Consider the following 15,608-nt stretch of genomic DNA (forward strand, 5'->3'; position numbering starts at 1 on the left):
TCCTATCTCTGTCTTGCATGAGTCACTCGACACGTTTATCATTCCTCCACTGTGCCCATGTTTTCATGAATACTTTCCTGCCTCTGGACATGGCAGACACACACACAGGCACACACTGTATATATTACAGGTCAAGACCATTATCAGCTCAACAAACAGACTGCAGTTATATGCACATTTACATGTGTATAAATCATGGAGCCATTGTGTAACCAACAAGTTGGTTTTGATAATGCAGCAGATATGAGAGCTGCCTCTCTTATAGCAACACCGACACTAATCTTACTGATGAAGATAAAAGCTGCATAGGTGATTTTACCTTTCTGCATGTAAAGGTTGACGTGTACGCAAACACAAACCAACACACACTCACATACCAGTTTGATTTAAGTGCACCGTGTGTCTGAGTGGCCTGTGCTCCAGTGAGTCATCGCCTATAAAGTGTATGTTTGTGTGATCGTGAGTCACAGAGCTTTTCCAATTGCAGATAAACCTAAAGGCTCCACTCCCTGATCATAGAGTAGAAGAATGGGCCATGATCGGTGGAAAGGAAAGAGTCCAAAAGAAGCAAAAACAATACAACATGAAAGCGGTACCAGGAAAAAAAAAAAAGAAACGCCAGCCATTTTGTTAGCCAATAGTCAAAGAGATAAAGGAAGACGAGAGGCGGTTATGACTCACTGACTGTTAAAAAGCAAAGAATGAAAAACAAACAGGGATATCCATGCAAGGAACCAGATGTCAAGAGAATGAGAAGAATGGGGGAAGAGGGACAGTTGCATTTTCAAATTCAACTCCCCTTCACGCATATGCTTTTATATCCAGTACAGAACTGCTGTGCCACATCCACATAAAAACAGAACTTTTCTTTGAATGGTTAAGCCACACAGGATTGTTCACTTTCTTTAGGCCACCACCAGAGGGTGGTGTTTAAAGGTTTTCTTACCTGTACTGCATAATTTGGGAAACTGATATACATGAAGACATTTTGTTCCTTTTCAACCTGTTTACCAGAGAGTATGTGTGTGTATGTGCTTGTATTTTTTACCTTTTTAGGACCTTTTTCTGGCATAAACACTGAGCTTGTCAGGGCCAGTAGTCCTCATGGAGACCAAAACCTGGTCCTAATGAAGAATAACCTTATTTTTGAGGAACTAGTTAAGTTTAGGGCCAAGATTTGAATTGTAGTTTAGCATAAAATGGTTATGGTTCATTTTAGGGATAAAGCTTTGTTTAGACTGTCCAAATGAATGGAAGTTAATGTGTGTGTGTGTGTGTGTGTGTGTGTGTGTTGCATTGCCTCTTATCATCTAGCAGAGTAAATCACAAAAACTGACTTTTGAACTGTGAGACAAAAACATCTGCGTCGTCATCTGTTCTCTGCTTTTAATACTTGACTTTATGGCTGAATCGTTTTTGGTCGGCACCTTCATGACAATGCAGTTTTCGTAAACAATGTCCACACAAAAAGTGACTGGGCCATGTCTGGTTTGCAAAGTGGTTCACTCCCTGTTTCGATCAATACTTGGCTTTTACTGTCCGAGTGCCTGGAATAGCCAGAGTTCTGGATCTGCTCTGCCAGTGTAGCACCGTGAAACAGGTGAGGATCTAACATTCCACCTGAGAGTCTGACACAGATTCAGAGCGTTGTCTTGACTTGACGTTTAACATACACACCTGTTCATATTTTACTCCTAAAGCTCACAAAAAATGTTTGGGGGAGAAAAAAAAAATGTACATGGGAGTGAGTCATAGGTCAAGTCTAATGGAATCAGTTTCTATGGTGCAGGAACGTAATGGTTGGCTCTTCTTGGATCTGGCACACAAAGCAGTAAGGATTCCCTCCCCTCCCCCTCTGACTCATCTGCAGTCATTCCCAGTGACGAGTGTGCCTCTGTGTTTGAATGAAGGAGAAGAGGCATGTGTGTTGTTTGTTTGTGTGCCAGTGTAACTCCTCACTCAGTTGGAACATGTGTGTGGCGGTACAGTATATACATATGTGGATATGCAGTATAGTGCATGTGTGCAGCGCTTTGGAATATTAAATACAGTGCCGTGCTGGCGGCTGTTATAAAATCGAGAGGCAGCATAGCGGGAGTGTGACTCACACACTGACTCACTAACAACACTGCCGTTCCATGTGTATGTTTGCGTGTGTCTATGCGCGCTTTCACACTCTGATTCCTCTGGTAGACCCGCTGTGTGTTTCTGGTGTTCTGAGAACTCTGAACCCTGCCACGTTCTCTGGATTTCACACCAGCAAACACAGTTACATGTGTGGCGAATGTGCATAGTGTGCCTCTTGTGCCCTAGAATGGCATGTGTGTTGCAAGAGGTCCACATGTTGCTGTGACAGCTCCCAGTAAATTTAATTTAATTTAACAGTGCAATGTTTTGATTTTCACAATTATCCAGAAAAGGAAAAAAAATGACAATGGAAACTCCATTATGGAGGAGTAGTAAATTGGAAAATAGAAACAAGTATATGTTACTGCCCTGGGGTAGGAAAAGAAAGGAAAAAACAAAGGAGACCTCTATAGATATGAAAGACAATTAAAATATGTCAATTTTTAAGTTACAATACATGGTTTAAGTTTAGGTAATCCCTAAACCACTCCCCTTTAAATGTGCATTAGTTATACTGTATGTATAAGAAGTATAAGAATCCAGAGATTCATTCATCCAGAGATGCCATAAGATCCTAAAAAGACAAAGACACAATTATAATAAAAATGCTAACAGAACAATTCACCCAAGTACTTATGTATTCTTTTAGTTAATACACATTTATTAAAAACAAAAAAAAAGTGTCTTCAGAATCAAGTATATATACATTTTCATGTGTATCTGCAGAATATACTGTGTATGTGCTTCCAGTCACGTGTTTCCCATTAGTGAAAGAGGAGACCTCAAGCTGCCAACGTGTGTACAGTAACTGCTCCTGCTCCCATTTCTGATTCATGCACCAGCATGAAATGCAGCATATGTGTCGTCAAGGGCAGTGCTGTACGTCCAGGATCACAGGTACAAAGCTAAATGAAGAGATGCCTCTGCTTTTAACAAGCGTGCAATATTTTTAAATCTACTCTATGTTGGTATGTTTCAACACTGTGCTTTGCTACAATATTTCACCCAATTATGATGAAAGAGATAGTGACTTCTTATTTATTTTCCAGTGCCTGATTGTGGCTTTGCTTGGATATCCCCACACTGCATCAATCATTGTTCGCAAAGACAAAAAAAAGGAAGTGAGAAACCAGGTGTGTGAGTGTGTGCTCTCCACAGACTAATTCTGATGTATGGTCATGCTTCCTCATGCGCACAAAACACCCGAGAAAGGCCAAATATACAAAAGGTTGTTCATTCACTTGTTTGTATTACAGTGTTTAAAAGGTTAAGGTTTAAGGTCACATTCCAGTTAAAGAGCATTACATACGTATTAAATCATGTTTACTGAATTTTTCTCAGACCTGTGCAAATGTGCGTGTGTGTGTGTCATGTGTTCAACCTGATATCCAGGTTTGGCTTCATACTCTACCAGCCACTCTATCCCACCCCATGGCTATATTGTTAATGATTTCGAAATCATCTGCTTTCAAAGGAGTGGGAAGGAGAGAGGCAAAGTGTGTGTGTGCTGCGTGTCTGTGTCTGCATGTGAGTTGCATCTATGTATTGTGCAAGACGCTTATCAGACAGAACTGATATGTGATCAGTGAAAAAGGCTTTGGCTCAGGGCGGCATGGGAACTCACCGTCACTCCGGCCTCAGTGTGTGTTGGTGTGTCAGAGTCGGTCTTGTTTTTCTCTCCCTTAACGCTCATCACACAGAGCCCTGGACTCACTGGGTCATTGGAAGCATTGCATATTGACCAATTTCAGTCTTCTGTTTACAGTTAGCCAATCACTTCCTAGTATAACACTCTGCTATCAGTCCATCAGCCTTGTCACTGCTACAGTCCATTACATTTCTGTCATTCTTATTTCTGAACTGTGGTCACAGGTAAATATAATTATTGATATATTTATAGGAGGATAAAGCAGTAGAGTGAGTAACGTATATGTTGCCAATATTGCAGCAGAGAGAGCAATATTTTGCCACATGCTCCTTAAATGTGCATTCATTTAACAGATAGTGCTACGGCCTGGTGGTGCTGGTTGCTCACTCAGTAACAGATTCTAATGTAAGTCAGGAGCAGAAGATGTCAAGAAGAATGACAGACAGGCAGGCAGAGCACATGGTGACTCTTCATTTAAATGTCCCAGTCCTCAAAGACACACATTACAACAGGAAAGATGTATTTTTCTCCACAAACAAAAGCCGTCGCCATGTCTCAGGTATGATTTACAAGAATTTGCAAAGTGACGAAATGTGCACTCTGGTCATGAGAAGTGGAGGGGAAAAAAAATGATCTGCCATCTCTTCTTGCACAACAAAGACAGCATTCTCCTTCCACATTTCTGAAAAATCAGAACAGAGTGTGTCCCCTCAACCCCCCCTCTCGCCGTCCTCTCCTCCAGCTGAAAAATAAAGTGAAACCAAAGACAGAATGTGACATGAGAAGCTGTCAGGACCGGCTCGGGTCAACAGCAGGGGGTCAAAGCTATGTCTGGAACACAGGGTCGCTGAGTGATGTGTTAAGTGTCTCTCAGGGACACTTTAGTATATGGCAGCATGGTGAGGAGAGAGCGTGTGTGTGTGTGTGTGTGTGTGTAAAGGCATGTACAATTTCTCCAAGGTTGAGAAGAGTCCGTAAAAACGGCTAGTCCCTCGAGTACGTCTCTTCTACTTGTATACTTTACTGACCTCTCCGTGCTCCATTACAGTGAGTCCCACACAGCATGTCAAAACACAGGCAGAAAACCCACTATGGCAGTGGGACCTGTGTTTTGAAACTACACAAACACAGCGTGTAACAGGAGCATCACAAAACGGCACACAGACTCTCGCAAACAGCCACACAAGGACATGTGATGACTCTCGGCGACATGCACACAAGAGCCCAAATACGCTTGCACTGTCGCAGTGGCTATGAGACAGCCTGGGAACAACTAGTCCACTAATGTGGTCTATCCCGTGAGGATTTAGTACTGCACAGAGGAATGTGGGCTCTCCGCTCTCATGACTGACCTGCCCTCACACACACACACACACACAGATGGAGTTACTTTACTGTCCGAGCGCTGCCCTCTTACACATGAATGAGAACTGATAGAAGGCATCCAAGAATAGGACACTTGTAATTTCGTAGGTTCTGCATTAGAAACAAACATAACAAGTACACTGGGGAATTTGACATGAATTTGAGACAGAGGCAGGAGGATGGGTGAGCAGGACTGAGAAAGAGAAGGAGTAAATAAACAGGAGCACTGCAGGGTCAGACACAGAGCGTAATACACAGAAAGGGATAGAGACTCAAAGTTTTGTATAAACTTAACATTTTGCTCTCGAGTTTGGCTTGTGATGTAGATGTGAGAGCCAAATTTGAATGAGTTTACTAGAACAGAGCTGGTGTCTGAAGCAGACAGACCTTCATCAATGGTGGCCTGTTGACGGTGCCTGCTGCTAACTGATAGACTGACAGCATGGGTGTCTGTCTCTGTCACGACTGAGGACTAATGTTCACAAAGAGTACAAGTTTGAGATGAATACATTTATGTAAGTGTGTTTGGCATAGTCGACCCAAACTATTCTTTTTGGTTTGTGTGTATAAAGTACAAAACGTACAACTATAAAAAACAGTGAAAGTAAGTACTTAGTTTATTGGGGTCAAAATGTTTTTATCTAACAGTGTGTTTAGTGAGGAAATTGTTAACTATGGTCATCATCTCAATTTAGCATGTTAGGGGCTGCGTCCTATATAATAAAAAAAGCAAATATCTAATTATATCATAATTATTTCTTCTTCTTTTTTATTATTATTTTAGAGTTTGTTTTTTTTTTGCATTTGTCTTCAGGCTCCACCAAGCCAATGTCCATAGTGATAAATTAAATGATAATGATGGTACGCCCACATTTCTGGTGTACGCATGTTTGTTTAATGAGGGATTATCTCGTTCCAGCGATGAAACACAAGGTCAAGTCATAATCGGCTTTGGCGAAAACATTGAAAGTAAGTACTTAGATAAAGACATGTTGACAACAATAAACAGTGTGTTAAGTGAGGAGATTGTTAACTATGGCCACCATCTTAATTTAGCATGTTTGGCTGCATCCTCCAAGTGTGCCAGAGAAGGCCAGTGGCTCTGTCGGCTGCACACTTAGATGATAAACAAAGCTAATTTGAATTATTTTAGAGCGGATTTATTCATTGTTTTTTTTGCATTTGTCTTCCTCTCCAGGCTCCACCAAGTCTGCAAGTCATGTTGTTACAAAAAAAAAAACCACTGACTTGTGTCATGTTGATGTCTGGTTTACAAAAAAATATATAAAAAATCTTTCAAAACAGTTGACAGTTGCTTTATCGCCACCTTTATTGCTCTGCCGCTGGCAAACACCTGCACGTGAAGGAGCAGACGAATCGTGCGACAATTGGGAAAGCCTACGACGCGGTTTTTGGCGACACCGGGACGACGAATGCAGGAGGATGCAGCCTTGACTACTTGAAACGCAGCTATAGTGTCATTCATGCTTTATGCACAGCCAACAGCAGTGAGTAGTTGTGATCCATTACTGACAAATATACACAATAACTATATGTAAAAAACAAAGGACATCACAGTGGTACAACTAGTAATACAGAAGATTTCCTTTTGGAGACGTTTTGGCTAATATACGGTCTATATATATATATACACTTGTGTATACATATAGTATTCAGTTAAAACAAATATTACATAGCATGGTCCATGTATGCTGTAGACTGTCCTAACAATCACACTATGCACACTGTGCAACCATCCCCTAGAAATAAACAGTGGACCACTGCTAATCGTCCCTGTGTCAGCCATGCGTAACAGCATGTCACAGCCACCGCGCCTGCTGAATGCCTCACAGGCTTTTGTTTTGGAAAATGTGGCAGGGTTGCTATGGTGCTTCTGTTTGATCTATTGTAATTAACTGAGCCCATTGATTGCACAACACTTCCCCTTGGCTCGCCTCCATCAACGGGTAACCCTGGACGTCTCATCAAACACCACGTTAAACACCGTTTATGGAGTCGCCTCCCCACAATGATTTGTCCCTACATGGCCTAACAGGAATGAAAGCAGCATCGGAAGTGGAGTGGAGGCTGAGCAAGAAGGATTATGTGAGGATTTCACAAATCTGAGGTTGCCTGATTGAAATGAGCTCAATAGGAGTGCAATTTTGCATGTGTGGGCTAGTAACACTTCAGTTTGGTCATAAACCAACAAAAAACATATGTAACACACTTTAAGAACATTTTTGGTTTGTTTTATTATTGACTTGCAGCTACTTCCTTCAAACCAATTTTATTTGTGTGCATAATTATACCAAGGCAGCTCTCTCGTGTTTGCATGATAAATATGAAACCACTGAGTACAGCCAGCAGCTGATTAGTGCAGCCAAGCATAAACTGGTCGAGCTCAGTAAACCATTAGTCTGGCAAACAACCTCTCACGGAAATGAAACTTAGTTTTACACTTCAGTTTTTTAATGAATTAAACATAAATGACATAACAGGTTCTGTTTTACAGCACAAGTAACATGAAAGTGCCACCTCCCATTCCCTTTAAAAGCCAGGTGCACTTACGTTGGCAAAAAGCTATTATAATGGTGCATTTCCCAGCTAACAGGAAACAGCTCTCTCCTGCAAAGGACATGAATCCTTCGGCAGACCATCTATGTTTGTAATGAGCAGATTGGATTTATATACTGTGCACCTGCCTTAGATGTGTATATTGATAACTGTAAAATAACAGTGCCCAGGCTGACATTAGCAATGTCCTGGACCACATCTCAATTTAGGACCAACATCCCTCAGATAGGAACAAGTATTCAAAAGAACAAATGGGAGTCATATTAAGGAGATAGTTTAGGTTGTACTACTGACACATTATCAACACTGACTTCACGGAGTGTGCTGCCAAGCATGCTGTTGTTTCCCTGAACCAGCCTGGGTCCCGGACACTCCATCTTTGGAATAACACGGCTGCCAGCAGGAACACAAGAAAAGTGGATTTTAGCCACTTAATGAAAGCCAAATCCAATAAAGTCTATGCATGGCTAAGTCTGCACTATCCTAAGAGTATGTTTGCAGCTTCATCAGGCCTGTACATACTCCACAAGAACAGAGAAATATTGGTTATGGAGCCAGCAGTGGTTTGACAACATCTGTGTGTCGTGCTGTAAAATGACTGGTTTCCTCTTTGGACATTGGTGCATGAAGGTAAGCAGTGTACAGCTGGAAAATACTGAGTTGAGTTGAGGCAGCCATATTATCGCGAAGAGCAAGTGGTCTGTGTGCTCGTACAACCAACACTTTAAAAATGTCAAATGTCAAACAATTTTTTTCATGTCTTTCATGTTAAGGGACGTTTGGCAGTTATCCGTTCCAATTTATATTTGTGCCTTCAACCAGTGTTTTATCACAACTGAATCTCATCTGAAGTCCAGTTTCAAGCAGAGGAAGTTGTTCTGGACGACCACGTTCCCCGCTAATTGTCTTTTGTCCCTCAGTGGTGCAGTCACTGCATCATGATGTGTGTCATGTTGCATGGTTTAAAGTCAATTAGTCCTGCTTTCCAACCCCAGGGGTGACAATCTGGGTCTCACATGTCTCGTCAGGACTGACCTTCACATGAGGGACTGAGCCAACACTCACATATGGCCAAGCCCTGGGGTGGAAAACTGTCTAATCTGGCCAAGGACAGGACTGTGCATGAAGGATGGAAGGGTGGATACAGGGGCGAGTTTGAACTATCTAATGATCACACACACACACACACACACACGTTTAAAGATATACCTTAATGGTTTATCAAGGATTTTTTCAAGTTGGACATTCAGTAATTAAAGGAATGGAATCAAAATAAAAGATAAAAAATAAAAGACACCACAATTTGAAACTGAAAGCATGAGAGTACTTTTTATAAGCACAAATTACAAAGAGAACTATCCACAGGGGATTTCCAGTGAAATTGATTTTTACTATTTCTGGACTTCCTCTGCAAAATATATTTCCATTTCCATTTATCTGATCGTCATGACATTTAAAGTCACTGTATGTGGGGTCCCGTCTTTGCAGACACATTAGGCCTCGTGACTTGAGTCTGGACTTTCCCAGGGACGATGAAAGAAACTTCACTTCTTTCATTTATTGCTTAGTAATCCACTGTATATCAGGAGGGGCATCTCCCCTGAAGCATCAGCTAAGATCAGCTCCATGAGTCTGAAGCCTGGGTATTACAGTAAATATGGAACAGAGGACCACCACCCATCATTAAGCCACTGGATAGAGGAAAGCCCACCTGATGGAGCCAATCTAGACCAGATGCATTTTTCAGACTGAATAACAAGAGCTAAAAGCAGCTTATCCTTCAGGGGAGACTCCTGTGAAGTAAGATACAAACAAAGCTAAGATACATAACACATCTGAAGCCATAATACAATTTCATAAGCTTTGGGGGCCAGTAAGTAGGGATTTCTTATGAAACCAAGGTTTGTCTTGTATTAGATTCCACTACAGGTATGGGAATGTGTGTGTGTGTGTGTGTGTGTGGGGCGGTTCACTGCAGTAAAACAAGGTGTTTCTAATTTAAGGGTCAGTTAAAAGCAAATGAATGGAAAAAACAATCGTGAAATACAAACGTGTTTGTGTGTGAGAGAGAAGTTTTAATCTGCTGATGACTGCACAGTTGTGCAACTGCAGCCCATTTGCCCAAAGCAAATAGCAACATTCTAAGAAAGAAGAAAGAGGGGCAGGGGGGAGGGGGGGGTTGTTGTGTTTTGCGAAGGTTTTTCACATGTTTTTCCCTTTCCATTTTCCACCAATGCCATTTGAGTTGAGTCTCTGGGGCTTGCACAATTTTATGTTTGATGCCGAGCAACAAGCTGATAAAGGTCACAAATGGTTGCAGCAGGCTTTTCAAAAACACCTCACTGAGATACACTGGGGTGTGGAGTTGTGAATCATGTGCAGAACCATATAATATCTTAATCATAGCCTACAATGCCAGACTACCTGTGCTTTTTGGGGAAATTTGGAAAAGGTCATATGGTTTTGCAATGAGTGTGTCGCATATAGTAGGTGTCAGTGCTACTTGTGAGAGCCTGTACATCTGCGTGCATTCCTGCATAACCATAACCTCGGGAAGCCACAGGTGCCTACAGCTTCAGTCAGTCTCGTACAAAGTGAAGGATTTTACCTATTGAACAAAATGACATCCATCAAACATAGACACTGTAAAAGTTGCCTATGTAATTCTGCATTGGCATGATTGTAACCTGCATGAAACCACAGCTAATGGGAAAGTGGAACACCTGTGTCAAGAGACAAACACAAAGATGATGACACAGATGTTTTGATAACAACGTAAACCTATCAGCACAAACGCTGACAATGAACTATGGACAAACGTAAGCGTGTGTGTGTGTGTGTGGGTGTGTATGGGGTAATATCCTCTCAGCTTTCCTGGTACACCAGTGTTTACTGACAGGGCCACAGAGAGAGGGATTTCACCACAATTCTAATGACAGATAGTGTACCTGTATTTGTGGGCATGTTGGGAAACACCTTTTTTTTTTTTTTCCCGTTTTTTTCCTTTAGGTGTGGAAATGTTGTTGAGGGCAAGGTGACTTCGGATCTGTGTCAAGTGGTGACATTTTCCTCTTGAGCCATTGCAACAGTGATGTTTAGCCATGGGGAATCATGTGTTTACTGACCACACAAACACCAGCCAGTGCCTGGTACCAAGATTGCTGATACAGTCACTAAGCACACAGTACCGTATGTGAACACTTTCCCTTATAGTGACACACAGATGTGTGCTCCGGCCATATTCAGGACGTTTGTCAGTCATCCATTTAATGGTTCTCCTATTCCTTCTCCTACTCCTATTCTAATGCTTTTGGAAAGTCATCTCGTTTTATCGTAGCTGTCCACAATTATGGTCGTGTGGTGACAAATATGGATGTCTTTGAGAGAGAATAATTGCAGAAATGAGCAATGGTGTTTTTGAAACATAATTATAGAGTGTGGTTTAAAACGCAGTGCAAAGTTTCCTCGGCTGTTCATTCTGCCCGTTTTTGCACGACATAAAACCTAATGTGGTTATGAGGGAAAACATCATTTTTGGGTGATTTATGTCTTTTGTCTACACAGTTGTAATATTTGTAATCTGTGGAATGAATGCTCTCTCTCATTTGTGCACATCACTGGGCCTCACACTCATTGTGCAAAAACACGCCAAACCTACTGAACAGCTTGAACCTATCATTATTCAAACGTGGGTTTTAACATTGCAATGAAGTGGGGGGTTGTTTTGTATGTTGCGTGTGCACATGTGCTGCGATTGTGTACATCATTCTTTCAATTTCTATCGTTATCTTCGCTTACACCAGGTCAGAGCTGGTCCCTCCAGTGAAATCCCGAAACATCAGGACAATGCCGCATATTTGCTAATATATCACTATTACGTAGCTAGCGCTAGCCGATGCTAACCTAATTACAATTAGATTACACTGGTGTTTGGCATGCTAACTTAAGTTAAAGGAGTACTTCACTGATTTGCATTTAGCTTTGTATTACTAGAATAGAGGTAGTTTTTTTGAAATTGTGCTTCCTAACCTCAGTTTGAGAAATATGTTCATTAATTTTTTTGTTACGTGCCCACCAGTGAAACTTCAATGCTAATTCCGCACTTTCTAGACCCACTCATAGGGGGGACGGAACCTCATTCCCAGAATGTAAACAGTGTCCGCTATCTTTGCTAACAGTTACGCTAACAGGACCAAGTGTCACTGGTGGGCGCGTAACAAAGAAAAGAATGAAGATATTTCTTAACTCAGGGGAAACTGAGGTTGGGAAGCACAATTCTTCAAAAATACTACACCTATTGTAGTAATACAAAGCTAAATGCAAATCGGTGAAGTATTCCTTTAACTTGATAAATTCCAGGTTAAAACTACCAGGGTTGGTAGTATAATCAGATAATGGAGTTTGGTTCAGACCGAGGTTTAGTTTGATTCAGATCATGATTTGAAAATGCTTTTTTCAAATTTTTGCAATCTTTCATGTAGGCCTATTATTTTATTATTTTGTCTTTTTAAAGCCTATTACATTTGAGCACTTTAGTTTTTCAGAATTACATTTTATGCATTATATTTATGGAAAGATGTGGGCAATGTCAGTGCGGACGTTTGTCCTCAAATCTCGTTTTTGATGAGGTTATTACATCAAGACTGGAGAACAAAATCTGTCAGCCTGTCAATTGTGTTAATGTTGTGTCTTGTTAGCCTATGTAGAGCTTGGATGTTGTTTACCAATGGGGACATTTTGAGAAAGCACCGCCACAGAAATGCAAATCTTTGCGTGGAAATGAGAATACGCCCACTTTTCTGGTGTTCACATGTTTGATTAACGAGGGCCTTTTTCCTTTTGCGTGCAGCTCATCTTAGGGCGTTACACACATTTTCACTTATTCCACATACATGATGGTAATAATGTCTCACATGTATCTCGGTCCAGCACTAAAACACAAGGTCAAGTCATAATTGGCTGTGGCAAATCTCTTTTTTCTCTTGCTTACTGGTTTCCAAGCAGAGCAAATTCCTAACCAACCCTTTGTCACTTGAGTCATCTTGCCCTGTGCAATCCTTTGTCTGCCAACCCAGAACAAGGCATGTCCCACAGACAGTGGATTATTTGAAATGCAGTAAATTTGAAATGTAAAAATGTCCTTGTTTTTTTTCTTTTCTGTTTTGTTTGATTCATGCCCCAGACCACACACACACACTGTGTGGGGAGCGAGGGATTTTTTCCCCCCTTAATGAGCATGTTTCAGGTTGAAACAGGCTGTTTTGCCTTTCATTCATATTCATGTTGCAGTGTCTGTGAAAAGAGACATGTTTAAATCACCATCGCTCATCACAAGGCAACTCTGTGTGGTTGGTTACTTCAAACTGAATGATATTGAAAAAAATGACTAGAAAAATTCTACTTTGTGTATTGACTGTAGGAGTGTTTGATTTTCTGACGCTTTATTACACTGTCAAGTAAAATTACTCCCTTTTTTGGCTTTTATAGTTCAAACAAATCTCCGTCATAAAACTCTGCACATAAAATGCACATAATTTCCACTAAAGCTAAACTCAAACCAACCCATAATTACATCTTTCTTTCTTTTTAATTAAAGCATATGCTGTGCAGCATAGAGATTACACTTAAAAAATGTGAGTTTTCAGTCTTACTCCAGCTCAGACAATGTGCTCAGCTCTGGGGTCACATGTTCCTCCTTCACTCTCAGATACTTTATCTTGATAAATGTGTCACTGCAAAACAACCTCCATCTATATTATGCATGGAATGCTGTGCTGTATACAACAGGCGAGATACTGATTGGAAAGCACCGGTATGTCCTATTAAACAACTGATATTCAGAGTTACTGCTGCAGCTCACTGTGTCCACACTGCTATCAGAGCGCTTTCTTTCGATTTCTTTTAAAAAGTCATTCCTGTTGCATTTGTATAAACTGTGTCCGTCCTATCGATAATAACATATTTGCTCTTGTCAAAGTTGTATAGATATATAAAGTGTATTTACAGTAGTTCCCCTGCTTGTGTTTCTAGTTTATCACTGTATAAAATGTGTGGAATGAGATTTGACAGACGCAGCCAGTGACGGTGTGTTCGCTGAGGAAGCGTCCGGACGTCAGAAGTGAAGGATGAGAGGTGAAGAATTTTCAAACCTAACTCAAGCATGTCTGGTTGCCTACAGATAACTACTGAAGATGCATTTGAGATGTTGTCAGTATTGAAATATGCTCCAGTGCTCATGAAACAATGATGGGTTTTTTTGTGTCTAACTTGTATTATTTTTGCGTACAGCAGAGCCTCCGCTACATAGCCAGCGAGAGAATTTAGGTTAGAGACTTCAGATTTTTTACAGGCAAAATCTGCACAACATTTTATCTTGATAAACTTCAGCCATTACTTCATTCTTGCTTGTATCGTCTCCTTAATAATGTAACAGTATATGCCCCTGACTCTGAGGGGATTTGGGGATTTTGATCCACGGCCTCTTAGAACATGTTCTTTCGACTCAAGGTTAGATTGTTTCATTACATCCCATCAGTCTTCCAGTGATGTAAACATCCCCTGAGCTTAATGCTTTGCCAAATGCCCTTTACGGAATGAGCTGAAGAAAGGAAGAGAGATGGGAGGAAATAGAATAAATGCAATAAGCAGACAGAAGGATGATGATAACCAGACAGACAGACAGATGGGGTGAGGACGGACACTGGCAAATATCCTGACTAAGAAGTATACAGTGAGTATCCTGCTGCTTGCTTTGTGAGAGCAATAGTTTGGTTTGGACAGGATACATGGGGTACATCTGGATAGATTAATCCCAAATACAGGATACAGTGTCTTTCCTCCTGTGCACAGGGAGTCCCTGGGGGGACATGAGGTTTTTCCTCCAGGCTCTGCCAGTTTTTACCATGACGACATCCATGCATCTTCAATCACTTTATCCTCCACATGAGGGTGGAGGAGGGCTGGTGCCAACCTCAGCTGACATAGGGCGAAAGGCGGGGTACACCCTATACAGGTCAGCAGTCCATCACAGGGACACATAGAGACAAATAAACATCCACTCTCACACTCACACCTACGGTCAATTTAGAGCCAGTCTATTGAAATGGTGACCCGTGGGCCACATGCAGCCCATAACCAACTTCTTAGTGGCCCAGCCTGTGGTTCCACCAGAATTAACTGAAGGAATAACTACAGAAACACTTTTCACTGTCCCTCAAAGATTCCAACATAATCATTCTACACAGTCTGATTGGTTTGATAACAGTGTTAGTTTTTTATGAGATGTTTGTGGGTGGTTTATGACCAAATATGTTTATCTTCTTTTAAAGAGAAAACAAATGCTGTTGCTAGTATTGTGCACTTTTTTGATTTTATGCACATGTATGACCAAAATATTTTTATTACTAGTTATTTTTTTACATTTTTTTACATTTTGATGTACCTTACATATTTGCGCTGGTTTTAAAATGTAAAATCATCACCTGTTGCTTACTGGTGGCTGAAAATGTCTTGCCCAGCTAGATTTTCTTGGTTTGAAAATGCAGCCTAGCTGAATTTGTAATTGAATAGTCTGATTTAGAGTGTCCAATTTGTGTGACGCCATTAAGCATTTATTTACTAAGTTACATTTTGGCCATCCATAGGCAGATGATCATATATTTTAGTAAAATCATCTTTTAAACTGTCTGTTTAGAGAAGGTGGATCCATATTTTTTAATTCTTTTCAAAAATACAGTAGAACCCATGCAACTGTATGTGTTAATCAGACACATTTTGAAAACATGTCATATGAAAATCCTTGTCACACACAAACCTGCAACTGCAAGCATATGCAGAGCTTTACGGCGCGTTTTAACTCACCAGTAAAATGTCTGATCATGTGTGCCGTTTT

The 15,608-nt window shown here is 40.9% G+C and overlaps 1 long non-coding RNA gene across 1 annotated transcript in view; it reads right to left on the reverse strand.

Moving 5' to 3' along the window:
* LOC122786421 overlaps positions 1-15,608 on the reverse strand; it is a 60,321-nt gene that overhangs the window by 18,026 nt on the left and 26,687 nt on the right. The window lies entirely within an intron of this gene.

This window comes from Solea senegalensis, linkage group LG20 (assembly GCF_019176455.1).
Source record: "Solea senegalensis isolate Sse05_10M linkage group LG20, IFAPA_SoseM_1, whole genome shotgun sequence".
Lineage (NCBI taxonomy): Eukaryota > Metazoa > Chordata > Actinopteri > Pleuronectiformes > Soleidae > Solea > Solea senegalensis.